The 13,359-nt window shown below is 41.7% G+C and overlaps 1 long non-coding RNA gene across 1 annotated transcript in view; it reads left to right on the top strand.

The window, feature by feature from the left end:
- LOC141088753 (uncharacterized) overlaps window positions 1-12,465 on the top strand; it is a 133,445-nt gene extending 120,980 nt beyond the window's left edge. Inside the window, exons 3-5 of the long non-coding RNA XR_012232047.1 lie at window positions 5,397-5,481; window positions 10,251-10,361; window positions 12,249-12,465. This is a non-coding gene — a long non-coding RNA (uncharacterized lncRNA). The remainder of the gene's footprint in view (window positions 1-5,396; window positions 5,482-10,250; window positions 10,362-12,248) is intronic.
- Window positions 12,466-13,359: the final 894 nt, after the last annotated feature.

The raw sequence follows: 13,359 nt of genomic DNA, 5'->3' as shown, positions 1-13,359 counted from the left end.
CACGTGCAATCCATACTGGGCCTAACACCGTCTGAGCCTGCCTCCTGAGACATATATTTTGAATGTGTACGCTATCCATACATGTTATCTGGGGATACGGTACCCTTTCTAACCTTTGTGCAATCACGTGCAATCCATACTGGGCCTAACACCGTCTGAGCCTGCCTCCTGAGACATATATTTTGAATGTGTACGCTATCCATACATGTTATCCGGGGATACGGTACCCTTTCTAACCTTTGTGCAATCACATGCAATCCATACTGGGCCTAACACCGTCTGAGCCTGCCTCCTGAGACATATATTTTGAATGTGTACGCTATCCATACATGTTATCTGGGGATACGGTACCCTTTCTAACCTTTGTGCAATCACGTGCAATCCATACTGGGCCTAACACCATCTGAGCCTGCCTCCTGAGACATATATTTTGAATGCGTACGATATCCATACATGTTATCCGGGGATACGGTACCCTTTCTAACCTTTATGCAATCACGTGCAATCCATACTGGGCCTAACACCGTCTGAGCCTGCCTCCTGAGACATATATTTTGAATGTGTACGCTATCCATACATGTTATCTGGGTATACGGTACCCTTTCTAACCTTTGTGCAATCACGTGCAATCCATACTGGGCCTAACACCCTCTGAGCCTGCCTCCTGATGTATAGACATATATTTTGAATGTGTACACTATCCATACATGTTATCTGGGGATACGGTACCCTTTCTCACCTTTGTGCAATCACGTGCAATCCATACTGGGCCTAACACCGTCTGAGAATGATAGATGGGGCCCACCATACACTGGAACATTCCAAAGGTGGACATCAGACACTGGAGCAGCATTTACAGGGCCCATTATACACTAGAGGATTAGAAATGGGGCCCATTATGTTTGGAGCATTATTTGTGCCCATAAGACAGTAGAGCTTCATCCATGTTGACCAACATATACTGTAGCATTATGTGGAGCTCATCATATACTGTTTCAAACATTATATGGGACCAATGATTCTGTATGGAGAAATAGATGGGCCTCGTCATGAGATGTAAAAAGTGAGGTATTTTTCATTGTGCTATACCGCTATTTCTCTGCCGTATCGGAGCATGATGAGTTGTGGTATGTGTTAAAGGGGCGCTCTTTCGCCCAGGGCACATGAAAACCTGGAGCCAGCCCTCCCCCCCCACAGTCTGTAGCCAAATAACCCCCATTTTTCAGTGCGTAACTTGTATTATGAAGTTAATTAAGGTTGACAAGCTTAAGTAAGAAGAATTGATGCTTTTGGCATTCAAATGGGCACTGTTGGTGTGTTTCCTGTCCTCCTCTCACTGCCGACTTTTATTCCCCTTTGACTTACATTGGGTTTTGTGTTTCGGGACGACCCCGACTTTTCCCTATAATCGGACGATCTTGCTCGACCCGACTTTTGGAAAAGTCGGGTTTCACAAAACGAAACGCGACCCTAAAAAACCAAAAGTCGCTCAACTCTAGTGAGGACACATTGACATTGCTTTCTGCAGCAGCACATCTAGGCCAGGAAAGTGGAGGATAAATTGCTGTAACACCAGGTTGAGGGTGTGAGCCATGCAAGTCATATTTTGAGTGTCAGAATATGTGCATGACAGGACGGAAAACACTGATTCTTATTGGTGGTACAATCATTACTGCCAGTCAAACAGCTGTGGTTCCCACACTGTCAAATGACAGCGTAAGCCAGCAATTGTGATCAGAGGTATAAAGTTTACCTCGGGTCACTGGCACAGGCTGATGGAACTACTGTTCTGATCTGCCTACGCATGCCACCGCTAATAACAGCGAGAGCAGGAGATGCTGATAGGAATATTCATTAGCTGTCACCTGCATTCAAAATAAAAAAAAGTCATGGTATTTTTCATAACCAAGCAGACAAAACTGAAACCTGGGGGCTGCAAATCTTAGCTGTCAGCATTAGTAAGGCTGGTTATCAAGAATTGAGGGGTCCCCATGCTGTTTTTTAATTATTTAAATAAATAATTAAAAAAGTGCTGTAGTGCGTTCCCCATTTTGATAACCAGCCTTGCCAAAACAGACAGCTGGGGCTGGTATTCTCAGTCTGGTAAGGGACCAAGGATATTGCATCCCCCAGCCTACAAATAGCAGTCCGCAGCCTCCCAGAAAAAGCACATCTATCAGATATGCCAATTCTGGCACTTTTCCCAGCTCTCCCCACTTGCCATGTAGCGGTAGCAAGTGGTGGTTCAAATTTGTGCTGTTGATGTCACTTTTGTATTGTCCGGTGGCATCAAGCCCGAGGCTTAGTAATGGAGAGGCATCTATAAGAATATAGCTGTATTGTAAATAAAGGCGCAGCAAGCATAAAGTACTTTATTTAAAATAAAAATAAAACTCACTTCTTTTTTATTTATAAATAACAAATCTAGTTCTACTCACTTACAGCCCATTCCATTGAATTCCTCGTCTCCTTGTAATAAAATAAAAACTGAAAACAACAACAATATCCCTCATCTGTCCGAAGTTCTGTCCCACGTCGTAATCCATATTTGGGGATTATTAGTCTTCAACCTGGACTGTGTCAAGATGTGACTGCCCAGGCTGAGAAGCACTAATGAATGAGCGGCTGCAAGCATCAAATCAGTGAGTAGCGGTGAAAGGGAGTAGAGTAGCTCATCCAGTAACATAAGGCAAAACTTTTGCCTAAAGTCCCCACAACCCTTTTCATAGATACTCAACTATCCTCCTCCAAAAACAACTTCTCCACCATAATGGAAGATCAACTTTCCTCTTTATTTTCCAAATCATGCCTCACCACCTGTGAACTTGAGCCAATCCAGTTCCACCTCATGCCAAACCTTAACACAGTCTTCATCATAACCCTAACTCTCCTCTTTAACCAGTCACTAACAACTGTTGTCTTCCCCTCATACTTCAAACATGCTTCAATCTCACTCATGCTCAAAAAGTCTTCTCTTGACCCATTCTTTGTGAATAGCTATCACCCTATATCACTTCTCCCCTCTGCCTCAAAACTGCAAGATCAACACACCCATTTTGAACTGTTCTCCCACCTCTCCACCTGCTTCCTCTTTGACCACTTACAGTCTGTCTTTCGACAGCACCATTCCACTAAAACTGCTATGACAAAAGTCACCAGTGACCTACAAACCTACACATGCAGGCGACACTCCTTTGTCCTCCTCCTGGAGGACCTGTCATCTGCTTTTGACACAGTGGACCATTCCTTCTCATTCCTTCATACTCTCTCATATCTTGGCATCACAGACTTGGCTCTTATCTTGGATCTCCTCATACTTAACAGACTGGACATTGTGTCTCCAGCTCGCATAACACCTCCTCATCTCATCCCCTATCTGTCGGTGTCCCCCAAGGTTCAGGTCTTGGATTCCCCATCTATCCCTTCAACCTGTGAGAGTTAATGGAGTCTCACAGCTTTCATATATAAATGAGGGCTTTGACTAGTTTATGGGTTGTTAGTGTCCCCAGGCTAGTCAGCCCACTTAACATGTTATCACTGTTAGGCAGGGTATTTCGGTATCTAGCCACAACCGCTGGTTGTGCTGGGGGCGCCAAGAACCTGAAAGGTACCCGTTAATACTATTCAGCTAAATCCAGCTGCTCCAGGCTCCTCACATTGATTTGATATATGGCTTTTAGTATCCATTTCACCAGGAAAGATGTATATCTTTGGACCGTGTTAGCCAATAGATAGAAAAATATTCAGAATTGAGAGTCCTCAGTGGTTGATACCTTTTAATGGCTAACTGAAAAGATGGTAACACATTGCAAGCTTTCGAGACTACTCAGGTCTCTTCTTCAGGCTAGACTAATACAAAATCTGAAGAGTCACATATTTATGCACAATACAGCCTAGAAAAAAGGCAACGGATAAGACAAGTGACGTGAAGCAGAACTATCAATATGGGAGTATAAATTTATCATGACCTTTGACACTCTCGTGCTGTAATGAATGTGTCGCATGGATTTATGTCTTCTTGCATCAATTAAGGAATTTGCTTTCAAGACCTGGTGGGGGCATCACAACACATTAGGGGACCCCAATCAGAGGACTATAAAACATCCAGACTCCTTATCTATGTACTGGTCCAATATTTATGTTTCTCCCTCTCCCATATTGATAGTTCTGCTTCACGTCACTTGTCTTATCCATTGCATTTTTTCTGTGTTGTATTGTGCATAAATATGTGACTCTTCAGATTTTGTATTAGTCTAGCCTGAAGAAGAGACCTGAGTAGTCTCCAAAGCTTGCAATGTGTTACCATCTTTTCAGTTAGCCATTAAAAGGTATCAACCACTGAGGACTCTCAATCCTGAATATTTTTCATTTCACCGGGTAAACTTATAAATATAATAATATAATTTCCCTGGATTTCTTTTGGGTTCTAGGAGCCATAGTGCTTTTTCAGAGCTTTTATACTACCAGTAACATAGAAGCCCCCTATATTTCCATTGACAGGTGATTGACCTGAGTGGGGACTTGCTATTTTTGTGGTTTCAGTTGAATCTTTTCTTGGGAACATTTTACATAACGTTTGGGATTACATTTATCTGGTGCACTAGATGGCACTTACTTTCCATCTAAATCATCAAGTGACATGATACAGATGAAAACCCTGAGGGAGGTACTCACTATAATGAAGAAGCAGAGTTACTCTGGACTCTGTCTAGTCTCTATTCATAGGAGGCACGGAAAAAATAAAAAAGCCGACCAACAGTCCAAAATTCAGAATAATATAAATTTTTAATAGTATATCAGGTTAAAATTTATGTAAGGCCAAAATTGTAAAATAGTAAAAAATCAATAAATATCTGTATGCTACAATAAGGGGGCGCACTTATACAGCTTGCATATAATAAGTAGATGTGGATTATATCTCAGTGCTATGGCTAAAAAAATAATTCCGAGAAGTCTTCGAATTCAGGTTAGACCATCATTTCCTATTGATGATGATGAATTCATTAAAACATGGGAGGAACTTTGCAATAACACATCCAAGCGCTTTATGGAATTATTAATTAAATCCAACATCAAAACCCTTATGGAGTTAGGTAAACGCTTGGATGACTTATTGAAACAGACCAAGACAGATCTATCTATGTAAAGTTTTCAGGGGATGAATACCCAGATTGAGAAACAGATGGAAACATTATTCAAAATATACAAGAAGCTCAAACTAACAAATATTATTGTGACCTTTGAGACTTCCAAAGCAATAATGTATATCAGTGGAGGAAAACTAAATCTGAACAGCTATTGGCACCCAATTTATCTGTTTGTTTGGTCACATCTGCAAGTGATACATCTGTCAACTCATCATTTTCAATGACTACACGCTTTGGTTCGAAACATAGGCGGAATCGGGATCAGAGAAACTTCCCCTAGAAACGGAATGTGGATGAATCCCCTGACAGAAGCAGACGTGATTCAAATCTGAAGGTAATTAACCTTAGCACACATGTCCTCTCGGTTACAGATATAGTGGCACTCTCTAAGAGTCTTTCCTTTTCCCCACAATCGAATTTTCATATTTTTTCTGTGATTAAAGATCTACACATTTTCGCACGCTCTCTTATATTTAAGAAACATTTTCATGATCAGACTTTAACCCCTTAACGACCGCCGATACACCTTTTAACGGCGGTAATTAAGGGTACTAAAACCACAGCGCCGTTAATTCACGGCGCTGTGATTTAAGTGAATAGCGCCCCCCAGTGTCGGATTTTCTCCGGGGTCTCAGCTGCCAGGGGTAGCCGAGACCCCAGAGAACATGAATCGGTCGGTTTTTACCGACCCCCGCTTTTGCGATCGCCGTTATTAACCCTATAACGGCGACCGCAAAAAAAAAAGCCGCGATTTTACATTTAATTTCTCTCTCCTCTGATGTGATCGCACATCAGAGGAGAGAGAAATAGGGTCCCTGATCCCCCCCAGTACCTCTCCGTGGCCCTCCGTCCCCTCCCGGTGGTCCCACGTCCCGCCGGCATCCTCCGATGGGCGCCGCCATCTTGAAAATGGCGGGCGCATGCGCAGTGCGCCCGCCAGGAATCTGCAGGCTCCGGCTGGCAGATTCCATTCATTTTTTTGATCACTATGATAAACGATTATAGTGATCAAAATAAAAAAAATAGTACATAACCCCCCCGTTTATCACTCCCTTATATAGGCCAATATAATGAAATAAAGAAAATATTTTTTTTTTCAGTTTTCCATTAGGGTTAGGGTAGGGTTAGGGCTAGGGTTAGGGTTAGGGTTGGGCTAGGGTTAGGGTTAGGGTTAGGGTTGGGCTAGGGTTAGGGTTGGGCTAGGGTTAGGGTTGGGCTAGGGTTAGGGCTAGGGTTAGGCTAGGGTTAGGGCTAGGGTTGTGCTAGGGCTAGGGTTAGGGCTCGGGTCACGACTAGGGTTAGAATTAGGGTTAGGGCGAACTAGAATTAGGGTTAGTATTAGGATTAGGGATTAGGGTTGGGATTAGGGTTAGGGTTAGGATTAGGGTTAGGGGTGTGTTGGGGTTAGGGTTGGAGCAAGAATTGAGGGGTTTCCACTATTTGCCAACTTTGGGGGTCTAAAAATTGGGGTCTAAAAAATCACTTTTGTGGAAATAAAAAAAGACTTTTTATTTTCACGGCTCTGCGTTTATAAACTTTTGTGAAGCGCTTGGGGGTTCAAAGTGCTCACCACACATCTAGATAAGTTCATTAGGGGGTCTAATTTCCAAAATGGGGTCACTTGTGGGGGGTTTCCACTGTTTAGGCCCATCAGGGGCTCTGCAAGCGCAACATGATGCCCGCAGACCATTCCATCAAAGTCTGCATTCCATAATGGCACTCCTTCCCTTCCGAGCTCTCCCATGCGCCCAAACAGTGGTTCCCCCCACATATGGGGTATCAGCACACTCAGGACAAATCGCATAACAACTGTGCGGGTATGATTTCTCCTGTTACCCTTGTAAAAATAAAAATTTGGGGGCGAAAAGATTATTTTTGTGGGAAAAAAATGGATTTTTTATTTTCACGGCTCTACGTTATAAACTTCTGTGAAGCGCTTGGGGGTTCAAAGTGCTCACCACACATCTAGATAAGTTCATTAGGGGGTCTAATTTCCAAAATGGGGTCACTTGTGGGGGGTTTCCACTGTTTAGGCCCATCAGGGGCTCTGCAAGCGCAACATGATGCCCGCAGACCATTCCATCAAAGTCTGCATTCCAAAATGGCACTCCTTCCCTTCCGAGCTCTCCCATGCGCCCAAACAGTGGTTCCCCCCACATATGGGGTATCAACACACTTAGGACAAATCGCATAACAACTGTGCGGGTATGATTTCTCCTGTTACCCTTGTAAAAATAAAAATTTGGGGGCGAAAAGATCATTTTTGTGGAAAAAAAATGGATTTTTTATTTTCACGGCTCTACGTTATAAACTTCCGTGAAGCACTTGAAGGTTCAAAGTGCTCACCACACATCTAGATAAGTTCCTTAATGGGTCTAGTTTCCAAAATGGGGTCACTTGTGGGGGGTTTCCACTGTTTAGGCCCATCAGGGGCTCTGCAAGCGCAACATGATGTCCGCAGACCATTCCATCAAAGTCTGCATTCCAAAATGGCACTCCTTCCCTTCCGAGCTCTCCCATGCGCCCAAACAGTGGTTCCCCCCCACATATGGGGTATCGGCGTACTCAGGACAAATCGCATAACAACTGTGCGGGTATGATTTCTCCTGTTACCCTTGTAAAAAATAAAAATTTGGGGGCGAAAAGATCATCTTTGTGGAAAAAAATAGATTTCTTATTTTCACAGCTCTACGTTATAAACTTCTGTGAAGCCCTTGGGGGTTCAAAGTGCTCACCACACATCTAGATAAGTTCCTTAATGGGTCTAGTTTCCAAAATGGGGTCACTTGTTGGAGGTTTCCACTGTTTAGGCACATTAAGGGCTCTCCGAACGCAACATGGCATCCGATCTCAATTCCAGCCAATTCTGCGTTGAAAAAGTCAAACGGCGCTCCATCCCTTGCGAGCTCTGCCGTGTGCTGAAATAGTGGTTTACCCCCACATATAGGGTATCGGCGTATTCAGGAGAAATTGTACAACAAATTTTGTGGTTGATTTTCTCTTTTAACACTTGTGAAAATAAAAAAAATTGGTTCTGAAGTAAATTTTTTGCCATAAAAAGTTAAATATTAATTTTTTCCTTCCACATTGCTTTAGTTCCTGTGAAGCACTTAAAGAGTTAATAAACTTCTTGAATGTGGTTTTGAGCACCTTGAGGGGTCTAGTGTTTAGAATGGTGCCACTTTTGGGTATTTTCTGTCATGTACACCCCTCAAAATGACTTTAAATATGATGTGGTCCCTAAAAAAAATGGTTTTGTAAATTTTGTTGTAAAAATGAGAAATCGCTGGTCAACTTTTAACCCTTATAACTTCCTAACAAAAAAAAATTTTGCTTCCAAAATTGTGCTGATGTAAAGTAGACATGTGGGAAATGTTATTTTTTAAGAAATTTGTGTGACACATCTCTGTGATTTGAGGGCATAAAAATTTAAAGTTTTAAAATTGCAAAATTTTCAAAATTTTCGCCATATTTCCATTTTTTTCATAAATAAACACAAGATTTATTGAAGAAATTTTACCACTAATATGAAGTACAATATGTCACGAAAAAACAGTCTTAGAATCAGCGGGATCCATTAAAGCGTTCCAGAGTTATAACCTCATAAAGGGACAGTGGTCAGAATTGTAAAAATTGGCCTGGTCATTAAGCTGCAAACTGGCTCTGTCGCTAAGGGGTTAAATAGCATGTTTCCAACAGAAACGGAGCAGGAGGCTCTAAGAAACTTGGAGGAGTTGGCGAAAGTGGTAAGATCCCTATATCTATGCGCCACAGGTCTAAAAAGTTTCCAGCTTTATCCACATGTCCCAATGTGGATTTATTTGTGAAGCTAGCTTCTAAGTATTTGGAATTAATTCCTAGAAAAATGAAATATGATAATCTTTCTAGTGAGGAACGCAATTCCTTGCAAAAACTTTGTGAGTGGACGATGTTGTAATTAAACCGTCCAATCAAGGTGGTAATATTATCATTTACCCGTTTCAATTACCGTATATACTCGAGTATAAGCCGACCCGACTATAAGCCGACCCCCCTAATTTTGCCACAAAAAACTGGGAAAACTTATTGACTCGAGTATAAACCTAGGGTGGGAAATGCTCCATAGATTATTACCCCATATGGTGTCCCCAGAAGAAGCTCCATAGATTATTCCCCCATATTCTGCCCCCATAAGAAGCTCCATAGATTGTTCCCCCATATGCTGACCCCAGAAGAAGCTCCAGATTATTCCCCCATATGCTGCCCCCATAAGAAGCTCGATAGATTGTTCCCCCATATGGTGACCCCAGAAGAAGCTCCATAGATTATTGCCCCATATGCTGCCCCCATGCTGCTGCTGCATGTAAAAATAAAAAAAATGACATACTCACCTCTCCGTCGCTGGGTGTCAGGTGCCGGTGTCACTGCTGGCACCTGAGATACTCACGTGTCCTGCGTCCATGGCTGCTCACCGCTGTCTGCCACGTCATCAGTCAGTGACGTTCAGACTGCAGGGGGCGCAGCGCGCACTAACCACGTCACCGCGCCCTCTGCAGTCTGAAGTCACTGACCGATGACAGACAGCAGCAAGCAGCCATGGACGCAGGACAGGTGAGTATCGCTATACTTACCTGTCCTGACGCTGTATCTTGAGCCCCCAGCTTCTCCCCGTGCTCTCTCTTCCTGCCTTCAGCGGTCACGTGGTACCGCTCATTAAAACTCATGAATATGCACATATTCATGAGTTTTAATGAGCGGCACCACGTGACCGCTGAAGGCAGGAAGAGAGAGCACGGGGAGAAGCTGGGGGCTAAAGACACAGCGTCAGGACAGGTAAGTATGACCTGACACCCCCGCCCCCCCTCCCCCTCCGACCCCCTTCGTATATGACTCGAATATAAGACGAGAGGGGGACTTTCAGCACAATTTTTTGGGCTGAAAATCTCGGCTTATATTCGAGTATATACGGTATATGAGCAAGAGGCATTCTGGCAACTAGGCAATAAACAGTGCTACAAAAAGATGACATATAATCCATCTAATTCCTTTGGCACAGAATTACAAAATTTATTAACTAGAGCGCATAATGATGGAATTTCAAAAGATCTGTTTTTGGCCCTACAGGTTCCAGAACCAGTAATTCCAACGCTATACCTGATACCGAAAATTCACAAAAATAAAGAAATTCCTCCTGCTAGAACGATTGTTTCGGGAATTGGCAATTGCCTAGAACAGGTGAATAAATTCATTGATGCTAAGCTTCAACCGTTGGCGGAATGTTTGCCATCACATGTGAAAGATACAATGGATATTTTGAAAAAAATTGACAGACTATTTATTGGTAATGACACTCTTCTGGTTACATGCGATGCTGAATCATTGTATACCAATATATGCCACCTTGAAGGGATCGAAGCCATTAAATTTTATATGGAATCCTCTGACTCATCTGATATGACAATGTTTCTTACACAGTTGTTGGAGTTTTCTTTATGTCACAGTTTCTTCACATTGAAGGTGTCCTTCTACACACAACTCCAGGGGAAAGCAATGGGTGCAGCTTTTGCACCTTCTTACGCCAATCTGTTCCTGGGGCTGTGGGAGAGGGACCTCTTTATGTCTGATGGGCTGTCGTTAGTGGACCGTGTTCTTTTTTGGCACGGTACATCGACAACATCTTTTTAATCTGGCAAGGGACATCTGATGAATTGGAGCTATCCATTTCTGGCTTGAATAGTAATAATAGGAACATTAATTTGACCTATGCTTCAAATTCCCGTGTAGTTGATTTCCTTGACGTTAGACTCAGACGTGATGAGAATAATATATTACAGACCGATATTTTTCGGAAACCACCCGCTGGGAATGCTCTGTTGCACACCACGTCTGCTCATCCCCAATCCGTTGTAAAATCAGCACCAATTGGCCAGTTTCTTCAACTTGGAGAATCTGTTCCTTGGATGAGGAATTTGAAAATCAAGAACAAGATCTCAAGCTGAGATTTTATGACCGTGGGTACAGTCGTTGTGTGGTCAAACGTGCCTATCAGAGAGCTAAGCACTCATCACGCAATGAATTGCTATACTCTAGTAGAACATCTGAAGCAACCAAGAAAGTGTGTTTTTTTACAAAATATAGTGCTCAAGCAGATTATATCCGTAAATGTCTCAGCAAGTCTTGGCCTATTTTGCATGCTGACTCCATATTGGCCAAATATTTAACTGAGAGACGACAAATAACATTTCGTTGAGCCAATAACTTGAGGGATTACTTGGTAAAAAGCTATTATGTGACTGCTCCAAAATCAACTTTTTTGGATAATTTTCCTGCTTTGGATAATGGTTCTTATCCATGAGGCGAGTGTGTAGCATGCTCAAACATGGAACTGGCAAAAACTTTTTTAACTAAGAAAGTACACGCACGAATAGAATTAGGCATCGCATAACGTGTATCTCTAAAGCAGTTGTATATTTTGCAACATGCCCATGCAACAAAATATATATAGGCCTATCTACAAGACAATTAAAAATATGGATACACGAACATGTTCTGAGTATAAAAGCAGCTGAATGTGAAAATGACATGGATAACTTGAAGATCATCCCCAAACATTTTAAACTCCACTATAATTGTGACAGCTCTCAATTGAGAGTACGGGGATTGACTTAATTACAACAGATATTGGGGGTGCAAAAATAAGCCGTAAACTTGCACAATGCGAAACAAAGTGGATTTGGGAACTGAGCACAGTCCGTCCACTAGGTCTCAACGAGAATAATAGTTTTGCCCCATTTCTCTGACCATCATTATTATATTATTTTATTATATTATATAAATTTTTAAATAAAAAAAAATACTATACTCTCATTTTGTATATAGCCTTCAGGAGGCGGTTTTAATTATTTTGTAGCATTATTTTGTAGTATTTTTAGTTTATATGCATTTTAATTTATATATTGATATTTAATAAATATACATTAACAAGTAGGTATGTTTTAATAATATTTATATTTTATATGGGTATTCAATCAATTTATCAGGCTGTACATTGCTGTGTCTTATTTACTTATGTTCTTTTTTTACATAATACTAATTCTCGTCATTTATTTTCCTGTTTTTTAGATTATGACATTCAATTATAATATTTGCATTTATTTGTGAATATTAGCGGAACTCTGTAGCTGTACACCCCTAGACTAATCTGAAGAATTCTGAGAAGATGGCACTCGTCTTATCATTATTATGATCCACATTTATTAGTTACATCTATTTTCATTTTTTTTATTTTTGTTTGTCTTTCATTATTCTGTTTCTATAATATATAAATTATTATATGATATATGCTATTATTCTCATAATTTTGACTTGTCGGTCAGCAGCATCTTGCCGGCTGGTTGGGGTACGCGCGTGTGGCAGTGTTGGCTGTGATGCCCGTTTATTGCTGTGTCTTTTTGCATCCTGGCAGCAAATTGTTTTGTTGCTTGGATGCTTGACGCGTCTGGTTCGGTCTCCCCTTCACTTCCTGCTTCACGAGCGTCACTCGGCACCTTCAGCTTAGCAAACTTCGCTGTTTCTGGTGTAAAGGACGCTTGGCCCTTGATGCTGCATCACGTGATTTAAGTGAGTCATAATTCCTCCTGCTCATGCATAGGTCATTGACAACAGACTATACATTGGCTTTCTCTGGGTATGCGTGGTAGCTTCATTGGCTCACTCGATCTAAGCAGCAACAACTAATGCCGTATGACGCTCTCCTTTCTTATTGGATGCCTTTTTCTTACCCCTTTTTTGTGATTGGCTATGCATAATATTTATACCTACCACTCTCCTGTTGGCGCCACCCCCTGATGAAGGCAGCGTGCAGAAACACACGTTGGGGAGGGCGCCCATCCAGGAGACCAGGAGCACATTGCATTATTTTGTAAGTTAACTGATACTGTTATTATATATTGTTTACCGGTTTTAATATATATGCTTACTACTGGTCACTTATTATATGATGTGGACACACTACACCCGGAGGTGTATTTCTGCACTGTTGCACTTCACCATTTTATTGAGTGTGTTTTTTCTCATGATGTGGACACCCGGTGGTGTCTTTTTGCACTGTGGCACTTTACTATTTTACTGAGTATGTTTTTTCTTGTATATGGTTTGTCACATGCACTATATATGTAATTATTCCTTAATAGTTTCATGAAAAAGCACCCCATTTATATTAGTAAAATAAATA

This window comes from Dendrobates tinctorius, unplaced genomic scaffold, assembly GCF_039654945.1.
Source record: "Dendrobates tinctorius isolate UK_male_01 unplaced genomic scaffold, ASM3965494v1 ptg000040l, whole genome shotgun sequence".
NCBI lineage: Eukaryota > Metazoa > Chordata > Amphibia > Anura > Dendrobatidae > Dendrobates > Dendrobates tinctorius.
This window is presented reverse-complemented; position numbering and strand designations above follow the sequence as displayed.